General features: G+C 43.1%; 1 long non-coding RNA gene across 1 annotated transcript in view; it reads left to right on the forward strand.

The window, feature by feature from the left end:
- LOC115272723 overlaps positions 1 to 15,559 on the forward strand; it is a 34,161-nt gene extending 18,602 nt beyond the window's left edge. The window contains exons 2-3 of the long non-coding RNA XR_003900423.1: positions 8,849 to 8,944; positions 15,353 to 15,559. This is a non-coding gene — a long non-coding RNA (uncharacterized LOC115272723). The remainder of the gene's footprint in view (positions 1 to 8,848; positions 8,945 to 15,352) is intronic.
- The last annotated feature ends 774 nt before the right edge of the window (positions 15,560 to 16,333 follow it).

Genomic DNA, 16,333 nt, shown 5'->3' on the forward strand with positions numbered 1-16,333 from the left:
CAAAAGTCTTTATGCTCATATTGGTCAACAAGGGAAAACATGAATTTAGCCAAAAAAAAAATAATATGCATGCCTTTGACAAGTTATAGTTTATTCCTTGCCAACACATTTTTCTCCCTTAAATGAACTCATTTGTGAAAGGATTTTGCTGTCTTGGTTAAAAACTATCCAAGGCTTGTAATATCTAAATGTCAGAGAACAATGGGATGCATGCATCTTGATTGCTACAGAAATTAGTACCAAACAACGGGGAAATTACTGATGGGCCAAATACTGCAGGTGAATAAGTAAGTCTTTGGATGCATTGAAAACTTTCAGAAGGATATTAGCTTTCCATAGCCATTAAGTAGACAGCTCTTCATTTACCACCTCAGATAGCCTAGAAATTAGAAAATAAAGAAAATCAGTACATAAGAGGAGATGGGGACACAAGATTTGCCCTTTGCTAGCCTGTCACTTTAGGTAAATCACTTAAGCACCATGGGCCTCAATTTCTTCCTCTGTAAAATGGGAGATAATTTCTACTTCCAACTTTTGTGAAGATAAAAGATAATACACATAACTTGGCACAGTATTTGTGACATAGCTGCTGTTTAGTAAGTGACAGCCATTATTAAAATGTTCGGGGCATTTTTACTAGATTCTTTAGGAAGAGGACTTTTAAGTGAACCTGGGCTTTTTTGGTTTGGTAAGCTCTTAGTGGACTCCCTCAAGCCAGAGATTGAGATGATGGTCTTTCTGTTTCCCCCTCAGTGACTGCAGATTAGAAGTGTTTTGAGGGACGTCTGGGTGACTCTGTCTGTAGAGCATCCAAATTCAGCTCAGATCATGATCTCATGGCTCATGAGCTCGAGTCCTGAGTCAGGCTCTGTACTGACAGCTCAGAGCCTGGAGCCTGCTTCAGATTCTGTGTCTCCCTCTCTCTGCCCCTCCCTCACTTGTGTGTTCATGCTCTCTCTCTCTCTTTCAAAAAAATAGGTAAATAAACTTAAAAAATAATAAAATAATAAAAAGAGAAATGTGTTGAGCCTGAGTCTGTCATGTAGATTCATGAGATGGACCGAAGTTTAAAGCAGTGTTTAATAGAAAAGAACTAAGGCTAAAACAGAAAAGTCTCTGGTCTGATATCATCTTTCTGGGTTAATTTCTTTCAAGTCTTCTTCATGGTTCCTCAGTTGATAGAATGAAAGCACATGTAAAATTCTTTTTCATTTTTTATTTTGTATTATCATTATTTTTATTTATTTATTTTAATTATTTTATTTATTTTTGAGAGAGAGAGGGAGACAGCGTGAGCAGGAGAAGGGCAGAGAGAGGGGGAGACACAGAATCTGAAGCAGGCTCCAGACTCTGAGCTAGCTGTCAACATAGAGCCTGATGCGAGGCTCGAACCCACGAACTGTGAGATGATGACCTGAACCGAAGCCAGACGCTCAACCGACTGAGCCCCCCAGGCGCCCCATTCATTTTTTTTATTTAAAAAAAATTCAGCTTTCTTAAAACTTTTTTGGAAATGCAGAGTACATCATAAAAAATTTTTAAGCAATATGAAGTGAAAATCCCTCTATGATCCAAATTTCCTTCAAGATTGATTTGTATCATTCTCCTAGGACTTCCAAGCATATGTGAATGTAATAACACTATATGCATTTCAATATAAATGGGAACATATTGTATATATTACTTTAGAAAGAAAGAGAGAGAGAGAAGTACACTATTCTGCGAATTTTTTTCTACTTGGTGAACACCTTTCAGTGTGAGTGCATGAAGGTCTATCTTTCTTAACAGCGGCAGAATATTTAGTACATCTCTTACATTTTGGCTGTTGCCAACCTTTCATTATTAAGGAAAAACAAGGGAATGAACACCTCATGTATACAGCTTTGCACACTCATCTGCTGTCCTTATATTTAAGGAGCTTCTCAGACTTTTAAAAATGCAAGACAAACCTTTGAGTGCAACATAGCAAATGTGTCGGACAGATCGTGGGCAAACGACCAAGTCCTAGAAACGCGAACTGATCCACCCAAGCTGAGCTGACATCTCACCGATCTGTGGGCCTTACTACTCAAGGAGCTGCCTTTGGGTGTGAGGGAGATCCTGTCCAGAGCACTCGGGTTTCCGTGGCTTCTGGAAATGACCGTCCCCTGGGTCATTTCCGAAACTATGCGGTCAGTTTTTCTCCACTGGGTTCATAGTTCAGCAGGTGCATCGAGTGGACTTGAACAGGCAAAGCTTTCTTCTGCCTTCCAGAAATTTCATGCAACTACAAACAGAAGGCTGCTGCAGTAAGTTTTGGAGCAATTTATTCTAGTTGATGCCAGCAGGTTAATTCATTTTTTGGTGTGGATATCTATTTTTTGTGTGTCTGTGAATCAAGGCATCTATTTATCTATGTAGACACACACACACGCACATGCACACACATAGTATTTTCCCATTTTTTTCTGAGCTTTCTACCATTTCAGAAATATTACTGACCAACAAAAATCATATTACCCCAAGCCAAAAAATACTTTCCAAGACACCGTTTCTTCTTATTGATAAAGGAGTTTCCTTTGGTATTTCGTCTAAGAGCAAAGCCTCAGCTCTCCCAATGTAGTATACAAACATATTATTTCCTTCTGGTACATTAATTTTTGGATTACTTTGGGGGACAGAACACCACCAAAGTAGTGGTTTGGCTATAAACTCCCTTGACATCTGGCCAAACCTCCAAATAACAAGGATGTAATTGCTTTCAAGCTCTCACTACTGAGATTTTCTGGCCACATCTTGCATCGATGAAAAAGTTAGCATTTATACTTCTGTGGTAATAAAAACCACAACCTATCATAATATTTACGAAGTTGTGATAAGATAAAAGCTCACTTTGGGGGGCACCAGGAATAATATTTAGCATAGTCAATTAGGGAGTGGTGAGCATTGCCAGAAGTGACTGTTTCTAGAGAGCTCCTGGGATTTTAGCTTCTCTTCTTGCGCCACGAAAGGGACAGAGACAGCTTCTCGATTTCTTCTGCTGTGGTTTTCATAAGTTAGCGCTTGATTCATTGTTTAAGGTGCACAGAAAGTTCAGGGTGGATTTGCTGGTGACTGATCTGGGCTTCCCTTTGATCTTGCTTGGGCTTTTCCTGTGTGTTTGGAAATAAGACCACCCTCCCAGGGAGGGTCCCTCTCTGGGACTGTGTTTTCCAGAACTTGGCACACACACCTCGAGTGGCAGGAGAGAATGTTTAAGGTAACAGTACCCAACTTTTAGGCATTAAGGAAACTTGAATCATAGAATGAGAAAGCTATTCCCTTCCTAATTCTCTTCTGAGCCTCTGATTATCCAGGAGAAAGCCTCTAGGTGTCTGTATTGCCCTCAAACGCATACTAACGCCCCCTCTGGACAAAGAGGGTACAGGTTTCAGGCTCAGCCCATCAAAATCTGTAACTTGGACTTACATTTGTCTTTAAAATGACTTTCCCTTTATGGCAAGCAGACTTTATTGATTTCCTATTCATGGTAACAATGCCAACTTTCTTTGACAGCACATTTAAGTGAAGCTTTTTAGAAGTGAGTCACTTAAAAATTAAAAAGAAAATAATACAGGTAGGACACAGGTGAGGCCAAATCCATAAGGGTGTTACGGGAATGACCGAGGTTTGGGAGAGTTGGAGAGACAGTTCTGGGAGCATTCCCGACACGGCCCACCCCAAGTCTTCTCATCTCTCCTGCACTTCACTTACACCTCGCTGGTCTCCCTGAAGTTTCTGGAAGATGCCCTGCATCTCTGAGTCCCCTCTGTGGCTTCCTCTGCTAAAACTTCCTTCTCCCCAACTTCGGGTTACTCCTGCTTATCAGATAAGAACTGTCTCAGGAATCAGGGTCTCCCCTGCCCCCCGCCCCCCATTACACGCTTGTCTTGTGTTCAGTACCCAGGGATTCCCCATCAAGGCACTTCTCACGCTATATCGTGATTGCAAGCTGAATGGCCCTTTGTCCATGAACCCCCTAAGAGCAAAGACTAGGTCTTCTTTATCTGTCTACCCACATGCTAGGTGGTGCTTGGCGCATGGTAGGAATGCCAAAATGTGTGTTCAGTGAAAGAGTGATGGTGAATACACGAAGAAGGAAATTCTCGTTCCTTGCTTCTCTGCTGCTTTGTGTGTCTATCCCCAAAGACTCCACCCAGAGCTACCCAGGATCTCCGCCCACCCTGCATGGACTTGGAGAGTAGCCAAGGCTCGGGACAATGGAGCCACTGTGGTGGCAGTTACCCCTTGCTGCAGTGAATGGATCTTTTGCCTACTAGTTGTGCGTCGCTGTTTGAGGCAAGGGCAGCGCTGATGGCATTGCGTCACTCCTGGGGTTACTGTAAGGGCCTTGGGAGGAAACCAGGGCACGGGCTGCTGGGACCCTGCGCTCAGCCTCGGCTCGCTTCCCAGCCCTGGGACTGCGCGGGGTCCAGGCCGGGCAGAGGGAGGAAGGTTTAGACAAAGACTTGACATCAGCAGCCCTAGGTTAGACCTTTAGAGGATGGAGGGAGAGCAACAAACAAAGTACAACACCTTTTTTCTTTTTTTTTTTTTTAACGTTTATTCATTTTTTGAGAGACAGATACAGAGTGTAAGCAGTAGAGGGGAAGAGAGAGAGGGAGACACAGAATCTGAGCAGGCTCCAGGCTTCGAGCTGTCAGCACAGAGCCGGAAGAGGGGCTGGAACTCACAAACCGTGAGATCATGATCTGAGCTAGTCAGCCACTTAACTGACTGAGCCACCCGGCGACCAACACCTTTCTTCTATTATACAATGAATACCTCGGTGGAGAGGGTGGACTGGGCAGCTCAGTTCTTTAAGCAACTAACTCCTGGTTTTGACTCAGATCATGATCTCTGGGTGGTGAGATGGAGCTGCTCCTGGGGCTCTGACTTCATAGCACAGGAGCCTGCTTGGAATCCTCCCTCTTCCTGTCTCTCTGCCTCTCCCCTCTCCTCAAAATTAATAAACGTTAAAAAAATTTGTTTAAAAGTAAATAGCTTCTAATTACAAAATAACTTGAACACAAAAGGAAGAAAGGACGGTGTAAGAAGGGCTACCTGAAAACCTTCCAGATTTGTTCCTGCTTTTTTTTTTACTGTTAAAAGATGGTTACCCTGATTTTGTCATATTTTTCACAGTCTTCCTAAAACCTGAAGATTTTTCTGTTTCTTTTATCGTTATCAGAATAAAGAATAGTCTGTATGCCTTTATTAGAAGAAAAACAGTCATTGTCCTGCATATAGTAAGTGAAGAAAAAGAAAAGAAAAAATTTATCTGCAATTGTGCTCACCAGTGTTAATATTCTCAGGGGCATTATTCTGGTCTATGTCTCCTCCTCCTCCCCATGGGTGAGTGTGTGTGTGTGTGTGTGTGTGTGTGTGTGTGTGTTGTAACATAACTTAATGGTCACCTTTTGCTGGATCCCTAGGATATGCCAGGCACTATGCAAAGCACTTCATCAACATTTTCTGACTTAAGCATTCTTTCAGCCCAATGAAGTATCATTACCCCCGCTGACAGATGAGGGAACAGGTTTATAAAGATCAGATGCCTTGTCCAGAGTGACCCATTAGTCAGTGAAAGTTGAATTTACCTGTAACTGTGTGAGATAAAGCCGATGCTCTTACCTCCTACACCGCCCGGGCCCCCTCTCCCACTTTGTGTTTTGGTGGCTTTATAGCCGTCCCGAAGGGTCATCTCCATAGTAGAGTTCTCAGCATGAGCTGTGAATTAAAATCAACTATGAAACTTTAAACAAATTGTGGATGCTGGGGCCTCTGGTCCAGATCTTCCCACTGGGACTGAATCAAAGCTTCCCAGATGACCCATAAGTGTAACTAGAGTGAAATGTAATACTCCTCAGCTCTCTTGATTTGTGGCTTCTCTACTATTGGAAATACTGAGTTTGAAGACTGAATGGAAGCTCCAAGCAATCTGCTAATAAATAAAAACAAAATAGTGTCTGGCCACCATGCCATGCAAAGGATGATTTCCATGTTCATAAACCTTTCATTGGCACTAAATTGAAAGCAAACATGAATCCCTTTACATATGACATCTGATGAGAGTAAGGTGGGCCAGTGGATGGGTGGGAGCTGGTATTCCGTTTCCCTAAATATGAGTGGCCCAAACCTTGACATGTGCAGAATATTTGGGGTCACTGGTCTGTGTGCGCCTGAGTGAATGCTTAATTTCCTTTTTCAGACCTCAGTAATTTCTAGCAGAGTATGTAGAGTTCATGACACAAACACATCTGGGTTTGGGGGTGTGGATCTGAAATATGTGCAGGCCGATATGTTGGGAGCAGATGTTGAATTGGCTGCCATGATTGATGGGGTGATCTCACTGGAGGCCCCATCTGGGCCTTGGAGCTTGGAGCAACACTGCCTTCCCTGCTGATTTCAGCTGTTCTCAATGTGGCCGCTTTCTCGCCTGCCGAAAGGCATCTCATAGCCTTCACCCTCGCAACCAGGGACACCCAGAAACTCGGCATTGCTGCACCTCATGCAAAAAAATGTCATGAGGATGGAAAACAGTTGCTTCTTAAAGGAGATGAGTGTCACTGATCAAGACTGGTCCAAGCCAGACTCAGTGTCAGCTCCTGCAGGCCAGAAATAGGAGTCAGGCCTTCCTTCATCTGCATGGTGAGGATGATGGCCTGGGAACTACACGGCCAGACAGAGCTGGGTCTGAATACAGATTCTACCACTTTCTATAGCCTTTTGATCTTTCTTAGATTGGTTATTTCTCTGAAACTGTTTTCTTGTCTATAAAAGGGAGACATGAAAGCTACTTACTGGATTGTTCAGAAAATGAGATGAGTGGCTGTCACCTGTCACAGGGCCTCTTGCCTCCCCCTTCCTTTTCATGTAACTGCTTCTAGATCACATATTATCATTCGAGACCCATTTGCCATGGCCAAAGCAGCAATTCAACAAGTATTTCCAGGACTCGGTGTTGCGGTACTCGTTGTTATCTGTACCCTTCTGTCTCGGAGCCATTATCATGCTATTCCTTGGCCTAGAACGTGTTTCTCCTTCTTTCCTCCTGTTCTCCTCCAACCAGTTCTCTTCTTACCTTCTCACTTGGATTCTCCTGGCTGGATGTCATCTTTCCCCTTCCAGATTACCACAGTGCTTTGACCACACATCCTGAAGCATTAATGCATGTAAGAGGAATCCAGAGTGTTTAATGCTCTAGGCTTACTGTCCATGTCCACAAGATAGAGATAACATATACCCTTCTCTGAGTTAAGTATTAGATGAATGTCATGTGTGGAATATTTAGCACTGGGTTGGACATAGAGTAGATGCACAGTAAATGTTGGCTAACATGAAGACAATATATTCCAATAAACAATCATAGTTTATATAATGTAACAAATTTTGATCATTCATAGAAGAGGAAACATTCTGGGAATGGCAACTGAAAGAGCAGGATTGCAAAATCCAAACAGATTCTCAGACACCAATAGATTCTGGAAATGTGACTACACTGCTCAGAGTTAATGAGTTGCTAGAATAAAGTTCTATGTGGAGGGAAGAGGTTTCAAGTGCCAAGTTCTATCCACTCCAATTCTCATGCATAGTAACCCTTGGCAAATCTTCTTCACCCAAGAGTTCTGATTCTGGCTCAGCTTTCTAGCATGGTACCGGTTAATTACAGTAATAGGATAAGGCATTCTTGGGCAGCATGGACGTGCTGGACGAGTGTGGGACAGCAGGGTTGGATTGGGGGATTTATTATAAGCCAAATACATGGCATCAGAGGATTGATGAGGAAGTCATGACTACTGCAGTGAACCCAAGGGATGGTGGGTTGGGGGACTACTCAAAAGGAAGATTGGGAAGGATATTGGAACAATTGTTTCATGGGGATCAAGGGCCATTCCAATGTGTGAGCGTGGAAGAGAATTAGATGAATTGGGAAATTTCCCTGGATGAAGACAGAGCTGGTACAGACAGGATGAAGTGATGTGTGCTTGTATCAAAGCCATGAGTTAGTTACCCACAGGCACTGGAGGGGTCCTCCAGCAAGGGTGCCTTTCCTTTGACTGGATGTAGCAAGCCCAGCTGCCCTGGGAAGGAAGCTCCCCACCCTCTCCACCAAAACAGTCCATCCATAGGCCCTCCTGGGGTCTCTCTCTGCTGACTTGGAACATGCATATGGGTCCCCAGATCCAGAGTCCCCTGACTCTGAGATGTCAAACCTCAGTAGTTCTTTCTGTCTTTGACATCAGCCCCCTTGAGCCCCATGCCTGTGGTGAACACATGATTTGGGGTTAGAAACCTTAGCCTTGATGTTCCTTTGCTCTGTTACCTTGGACAAATTACCTCACCTCTCTGAGTCTCAGGTTCTTCAACTGTAAAATAGGGATCATTTAGCTCACCTTACTAAGTTGTTGATAAGAGCAAATGGGAAAATGCAGGAGTCTGTGATCAAATGAGACACTCTGGTTGAGGAAATAAGGTCTGTCTCAGCAATGAACAATCTGCTTAATTCATTTCATTCAGTCCTCCCAACCATGCTGTACCTCTAGCCCCCTTCTACAGATAAGGAAATGATGGTTCAGAAAGGCTGGGTAACTTGTCTTAGACCACAGGACTAGAAAGTGGCCCAGTCGGGATTTGAACTCAGGGTTCTGGGCCTCTATAACACCACCCACCCTGCCTTCTGCATCAGGTACCTGTGTATCTGTGGGTTATCCTGTTTCTGAACACAGCCAGTGTTGGCTGCTCTGCGGGCACCAGAAACCTGCTTGACTTGCTGACACTCATTCTAAGAGCCTTGCTTCTTGCCCTTTCTCTTCTCATTTATCCACAGACCCCCAGATGGCCATGGAGGTAGCCAGGTGGCCAAGAATTTCAGTTAAAGAAAACTCCATTTGCTTTCCATCCAAGATGATGGTGCATTTTCCAGGTAAAGTCGGGAGCCCTTAATGCACAAGAGCAGTTGAGTGTGGCCTGGCTGGCCCCTTCATTTCGGAGTCAGTCCCAGAAGAGAACTCGCCTGTGTTGTTATGTGTCCTTATTCGTTAAGGATTCTCTGTATTGAGATGCAACCTAATTAGGGTTGAGCTCAAAGCCTGTTCATTCGGGGGCTTAGTTCATAAAAGATTAATGTTCATTTTCCTTGGGTTTTGTTGCAGAATTCAGCTGGAAAAAATCCAGGGTGCACTTCTTCCAAGAGAAGTAGCACTTTGGTGGTTTGTGAAAATCCCTTTTCCCTTATGTAAAACCTTGTTTTTTATGTCCTCCTCCCCCTCAGCCTCTACTTTAGCATTTTAGTTTCTGAAGATGTGTAAGAGAAAAAAAGTGAATTCTGGGATCAGAAAAAGCAGTTGGAGATAATATTCAGAAGAAACACATTTCCTTATGGTTTAAAAAAAAACAGGTGGCAAATTAAACAAGGCATATTGGAAACAGTTCTGCATCCATTCACTTATTCATGCCATCATTCAGCAAACATTTATTGAACACCTGTTATGTGCCTGACACTGAATGTATATATATATATATATATATGTATATATATACTATATTTCATCTGATCTTTCCTTCTGTGATTTGCTTGATCAGTTTAATTCCATCATTAGAGTGCTAATACATATGAGTAGGGAGCTTCTGACAGTACTTCTGCAGGAAGAAAAACACATCCATCCAGGTAAAAAAAAAAATCTTCCATGTTTTCCGATAACAAAAGGGATATATGCTAGTGGTTAAAATGCCCCCAAAGATGATTTGATTACATTGAAGAAGTAGCAACATGTATAATCCGAACCCCTAGAGATTTCAATTGTTGATAGATTGATGTAAGTTCCTCCAGGTTTATTTTTCAACAATAAACTACAATAACAATATAGTTTTATTTACAGAAATGGAAGACGGCACTTTTGTTCTGCAACTTGTGAGGTTCATGTCGAACTTTACCCTGCCGTGAGGTGCTGGCCACATTAGCCAGCCCCCAGACACCCCCTGTGATACCGTAAAGGTAGTAATGCAACTATACTAGCTGTTGTTTTAATGCTGTTGAGTATCCCACTGTATAACCTCACTTCTTCTACCGCCCTCCGTTCAAGACGTCTGGGCTGCTTCTAACTTGCTGTCTTCACGAGCAGTGCTTCCGTGGAAGTCCTCGCAGCTCATGGGGGACATTTCTGTGAGGATTTCTCTGGATAGATCTCTAGAAGTGGAATGCACTGAGTCAAAGTGATGAATACTCCTTTGGCTCATATCTGTCATGGCAGATATGAGCCAAAAGAGTATGTTCTCTTTTGCCGTGTTCTCTTGTGCCATGCTTCCCCTCACACAGCTTCTTTTCTCTAATTCCACTCCTCTCAAAATACTTATACAGTAAGCCCCCGATGCTAACAGGTGTTTGGGGGAATAGGGCTCTAGATTTGAAAAGGAGAAAAAGCAGAACGTAGTTGTCTCTCCTTTGCTCAGAGCGTCTCTGGCTGCCTGTGAACGAATAAAAATAGCCTTTTCTCTTCCTATGAGTCAACATCCTCACAAATCTTGCTGAGATGATCTTTTCCCAACAGAAGGAAAGCCTGGTTTGCTTTTTTTAATTTTATTTTATGTTCTATAGGTGACCTGGCTGGCAGAAAACAATAATTCAGGGATATTCGTGGGGAAGGGCGGCATTTAAGTATAATAGTGACCATATTCCTGAAGGAGATCGTGGCAACTTGACCGATTTTCTAAAACCCTGCACGTTGTCATCACAGGATAAAGCATCTTAGTGATGTCAGATGAGTCGTTTCTGTGTCATGTAACTTTGGAAGAAAATAGTTCTACCCTCAGTTCTCCAGTGTAGAATATTTAACAACACATTTTATCTCTCCAAACCCTACAATTTACTACTTTGGACATTTTTCTCTTTGTGAAAACAGAGAACCCACAGCTGGATACGTTGTAGAAATGTAGGTCTTACTTATGTGGGCATCTCTAACATTTTTACTTCATTTTTCTTCGGCCACCCTTAAATGGGAGACCTGTGTCCCCTCAGTTAAAAGGCCTGCAAAAGAGGCTTTCTCAGGAAGGCTGCAGGCTGAAGCCACAGTGCTGTCTCAGCTCCTGGCCGATTTTGCTAACTCTCCAACAGAGGGCAGTGCATTTCTCTGCTTAAGTTTGGAAAATATTAGGTAAAAACATACTATTCTTCATGTCTGAAAAATTCAAGCACTCTTCTCTTTATCAAACTCACTCCCAGCCCACTTCTGAGGACAATACACCAAGGAATATTCCAAACAAAGGAGATTTAAGGGTTCCTTTTGCTGGACATAGGACAATCATTTGGGTTCAGAACTATCAACTGAGTAAAGTATTGTCCTAATGTCCTGAAGTTGTTCTCTTTTTACCACTTTGGTTTTTTGCTTTAGTTTTGGTTTTTTAAATCTGACTATCCTGGAAGGTCAGGAGAGTTGATTTTGAAGAATCTTTGATTATAAATAGTTTAATCTTGTCGCAGTACTATTCATTCTCAAGTTTTATCTATTGTCAATTTAGGTATTGCTTATGAAGGAAAAGAAAAGGTTAGGAGTCTGATGAGTTCCAGAGCTGAGAGGGGGCCCGGGGTGAGCATACTTTGTTGTATTGATGGAAGAGCCTGCCACGCTTGGTGAAAAGAATTTGCCATCATTGCAAACAATCCCACACAGCTTCCCTGAGATTGGCACAATGATTTTCCGCATAATGAAGAGTTGGGTCCAATGCCAATCACTGTCTGCCTGCCAGTTAGAGTTTCCATCTTTCGAACTTCACCACGAGGGAGATCGGCTGAGGGGCAGCTGCCCAGAGAAGTCTGGGAAGAGAGGAGGAGAAAAGCAGAGGAAGGAAACAGTCATTTGCTCTGCTCTCTCTGGAGCACTGTCTGGAGACTGTCCGGTACCCCGAGGAACCCGGCCTATGTGGCCTGCTTCCTGGTAGAGCAACTGAGACCCCAGCTGGGTTCCTTTTGTTCGATTCAAGTTGTAGTTTGTCTCCCAAGCTGGCTCCCATAACCAAGGGTGCTGGTATTGATACCCCGGTGGGGCCCCCTCCTCCCTCCCCCCAGGGATCTGCTTGTGTGTGTGACTCACTTTAGCCAATAGGTGTGGCAGAAATGATACTGTGACAGTTCCAAGACTTAAGAAGGCCTAGTAGATACCACTTGTGTGCTCTTGGAATCCATCCACCACCTAAGAAGTCCAGTTACCTTGCTGGAGGGAGTCCAACCAGAAGGGCCCCACCAGGGTAGCTGCTCACGGAGAAAGATACCACATGTGAGTGAGGAAGCCATCTTCACACTCCAACCCGGCTGTCCTCACATAACTCCAGCCTCACATAACTCACCATCTGATCACAACTGCATGAGTGACTCCCAGGTCAGACCAGCAGAAGAACTTCCCAGCCGAGTCCAGTCAGCTCACAGAATCATGAGTGATAATAAGAACTATTCTCTATAAGAACTATAAGCCATTAAGTTTGGCGGTGGCTGTTTACACAGCATTAGATAACAGAAGCTATTGCTTTGGCACTTTCTGGGTGAGGACAGAGACATAGTTGTCTTGAGAACCAGGCTCCCAGCTCTGCCCACACAAAAGAGGAGAGTGAGGGTGGTATTTGTGAGGCGAAGGATGGGTTCTCTGCTGTGAGGGGGAGATCCGAAGCCTAGTCCTGGCTGTGGCACCAACTAGCTGTGACTTCTTCACTTGCTTGCCTCTCTGCTCAACCAGGAACTCCTTGTGGCCAGGAACAAAGCTTTACTCATTAATCTATATCCCTGGCACCCTGCAGGTGACTAGAATCTACTGTGGTTACATAGATGTTAGATGGGTGACTTAGGCATGAATTAATGAAATAGCTAAATGGCAACCATTTCATTTATTCGTCTTTTGGCACAGCCTTGGGCTTGTTCTTTGGGGTCCCAGCCTTTCTCAGGCATCCTTAGCAAAGGTTGAACACAAGCTTTGGTGGGTTTGAGCTTTGTAACTAAAACCCACCAGAAACTAGGTCCAACCGAGAGTAATCTAACAATGTTCAGAATCTTCAAAATTTTTTTGATTGATGTCACATTAGACCAGGGTCATAAACTCAAATGCTGGCAGGAGTAGACAGGTAAATCGAAGAGTGCACTGAACATGCCCCGTCCAAAGGTCAAAGCCCTGATGCCTTCCCTGCTGATGGTCACCAAGCAGGGTTAGGAGTCTCCAGGGGCGTTCGTGCTGGTCTTGTGCTCACTCTACCCCCAGCATCCAGGCTAGTGCTCAGCACTGAGATGTTTGTTCAGCACAGAAATTAGCCTGTTTCCCTTTTCAAAACCATTGGAAAATCAACAAAGAAAAATGAGAAGTGAGGAGGAAAAGGTAGAAGGGGAGGAGACCAAAATTAGTTACAATTCATTGAGCATTTACTACGTGCCTGGAGCAGTAGCAGAATTTTCCCCTGTATTATCTCATTAAACTCTCTTTATATTATCTCATTAAACTCTTACGGCAAGGGCAAGAGCCTGGTTTTATGATTTCTGTGTCATAAGTGACAGATTTGAAGCTCAGTGAGGTTGAGTGTCTCACCCAAGTCCATACAACGAGGAAGTGGCTGAGCTGGAGTTTAAACTCGGCACTGCCTGCCTTTGTGCTTGTGTCACAGATGACTCCAACTGATTTTCCAGCTTCTCAGGACTGGCAGTGAGACCTTGTTATTCAGTCTCTTCATCTGCAAAATGGGGATAATAGTGTCTACTTCATAGGGTAACTTGTTATAAGGATGAAACTAGCTAAAACCTGGAAAATGCTCAGAATAGTGCACAGTAGCTGCTCAATAAAAAAAAAAAGGTAGCATTTTGTTCATTTTTGTTATTTTCCTTTTTTTCCTCTCCCACTGAACTTTGCCTGACATTGATTGCACCGATAGTTGGGTGTCGCTTTTGGGAAGTTGCCTAAAATTCAAGACCCGTGGTCTGTTTTTTACATTTTATTTAAATTTTTTTCAACAATTTATCTCTTTTCTTGTTGTTATTGTTTTTGTTTGTTATTTGCTCACAGTCTGCCTTTAAACACCCATGTTAACTTAAGCTAGCTGATCAGGATCATATCTTCTAAAAATGGACCAGAGGAGAGACATGTTGGTGTATGAGATGTCTTTGACTATTAGAAATTACAATGGTCTTGGCATGAGAACACCTAGGTACAGCCATCCCTGATTGGCTGTGTGGCCCTGACAGGTCACACCATCTGTCAGAGCCTTGGTTTCCCCATCTGTAAAATGAAAACAGTCGCTAACTGCTCATGTCTCTCTCGGTGCTGGTTGAGGATCTGTTGCGGTGCTTCCTGGGGCCTCACAGTGACACGGACAGATGAGAGACTGGCCCGGGATGCTACACAGTCCCCAGAAGCTGGGGCAAACCCCAGGCAGGTCAACAGCCCCTGTAAGAAGGCTGAGGATCTGAATAATGAACCTGTTATATAAATGGAGCCGAGGCCCTGTGCAGTGCTGAGAAGTCATTTTCCACAGTTCACTGTTCTCCTAGTCAATGGGGCTTGACTTATTATCCTTCCTCCGGGCTTCAGAAGACGTGGGTCACATTCAAGATTTGTTAAAAATTAGCTAAATAAAATGGTCCCCTCCTCCCCAGCAATAGTTTCTGTGAGTGATGGGGCTTTCATAGGCTAATTTCTTAGGTGGATGTAAATCTGAGCCCAGGAAATATACTTCATATGTCTATATATGTAGGGCCGTGCATGTGTGTAGATAGAATTTTTCATATTTAGAAGGGGAAAAAATTAGAACAAAAAGCCTGACTAAGAGCCTCCAAATAAGAGTGAGCCGCATCGTGCTGATTTTACAGAGGCTGCCCCTCACCTCACCCCGTGTGGCAACTGTCTCTCAGGCAGACAATAGCTGGAGTGTTTTTAATGTTGTGTCATTTCAAACAACTTGAAATGTGTTTTTTAATCTGGGTTTATTCCCCCCCCCTTTTTTTTTTTAATTTAATCAAAGTTAGTTAGCATATAATGCAAGAATGATTTCGGGAGTAGATTCCAGGGATTCACCCCCTGTGTGTAACACCCAGTGGTCATCTCAACAAGTGTCCTCCTTAATGCCCCGCCCACTTAGCGGCCCTGCCCCCATGACTCCTCCTACACCCCTCAGTTTGTTCTCTGTACTTAAGAGTCTCTTATGTTTTGTTCCCCTCCTTGTTTTTATATTATTTTTGTTTCCCTTCCCCTATGTTCATCTGTCAGACAACTTGAAATATTTTAAACAAAGAAATAAAATGTTTGAGTGAATTCATGAAAATGTTATTTTAAAATAATTTTTAACAAAGAGATAACCCTCTTTTCAGATTCTAAAAGTATACTGTGGAAAATCTGAAAAATGCAGGAAAGAAAAATCACTACAATCAATCATTCAGAAATGACTCTTCAAGCATTTTCTCGCCATCTCTTTAATGTACACATGTAAATCTACATAGAAATGCGCGGGCAAAATTGGATCATGCTGGATACGGTTTTCTGCATTGTTTTTCCACCTAACATGATGATGTGTGCTTTTTTCCCCTGTACTGTTGAATAGCTTTCAAAATCATGATTCTTAATGGTTGTGTAATTTCATCAAATGGATGGAGAATGATTTATTTAAACATTTCCTGGTTGCTGGAAATTTGGGTTGAGTTGGAATAACTTTTCAATGAGAGAAAAAAACATGATGCTAGCTATTTATGAGGCAACAATGATTTCTCACCCTGCATGAGTAGCCAGCAATAAAAGTCAGCCACACAATCTGATATGTGATGAAAGGTCCAGAAATGGCTGAGAAATGGATGGGGAAATAGTAAGGGATGAAGTGAGTTATTAGTGTTTATAATTTATATGGTACAATAAATATATACAGCTCAGGACCAAGCATTTGCTGTCATCCTCTTGCACCAGTCAGTGGTCTCTCAGAGCCTGGACAGTGCTGAAATGCACAAGTCAAGATGACACTCTTAGGAGACATGGTGAGTCAGCCATTCCTGATGGAAGAGCACCTTCTGGACCATCTCAACGCAAATCTGTTTGCTTGGCCTTAGGATGACTTTCATTTCAGAGGACAACACCTATAGTCCCCTGATAATTTGTAAGAGAGAGAGAGAGAAAATATGTGTGAATCTGTGTGTATGAGAGAGAGTGTGTGTAGAAAGGAGGAGGGGTGAGCTATTTCCTCTATATCTGCCGTAGTTTTGTCTCCTGGGATAACAGCCTGCAGTGCCCACACCCTGACCCTTGCTTGTTATTCTGAGGTGAGAAGTTTTCTTCATCTCATGTACAAAAGACAGTGATTATTA

This window comes from Suricata suricatta, chromosome 11 (assembly GCF_006229205.1).
Source record: "Suricata suricatta isolate VVHF042 chromosome 11, meerkat_22Aug2017_6uvM2_HiC, whole genome shotgun sequence".
In the NCBI taxonomy this organism is placed as follows: Eukaryota; Metazoa; Chordata; class Mammalia; order Carnivora; family Herpestidae; genus Suricata; species Suricata suricatta.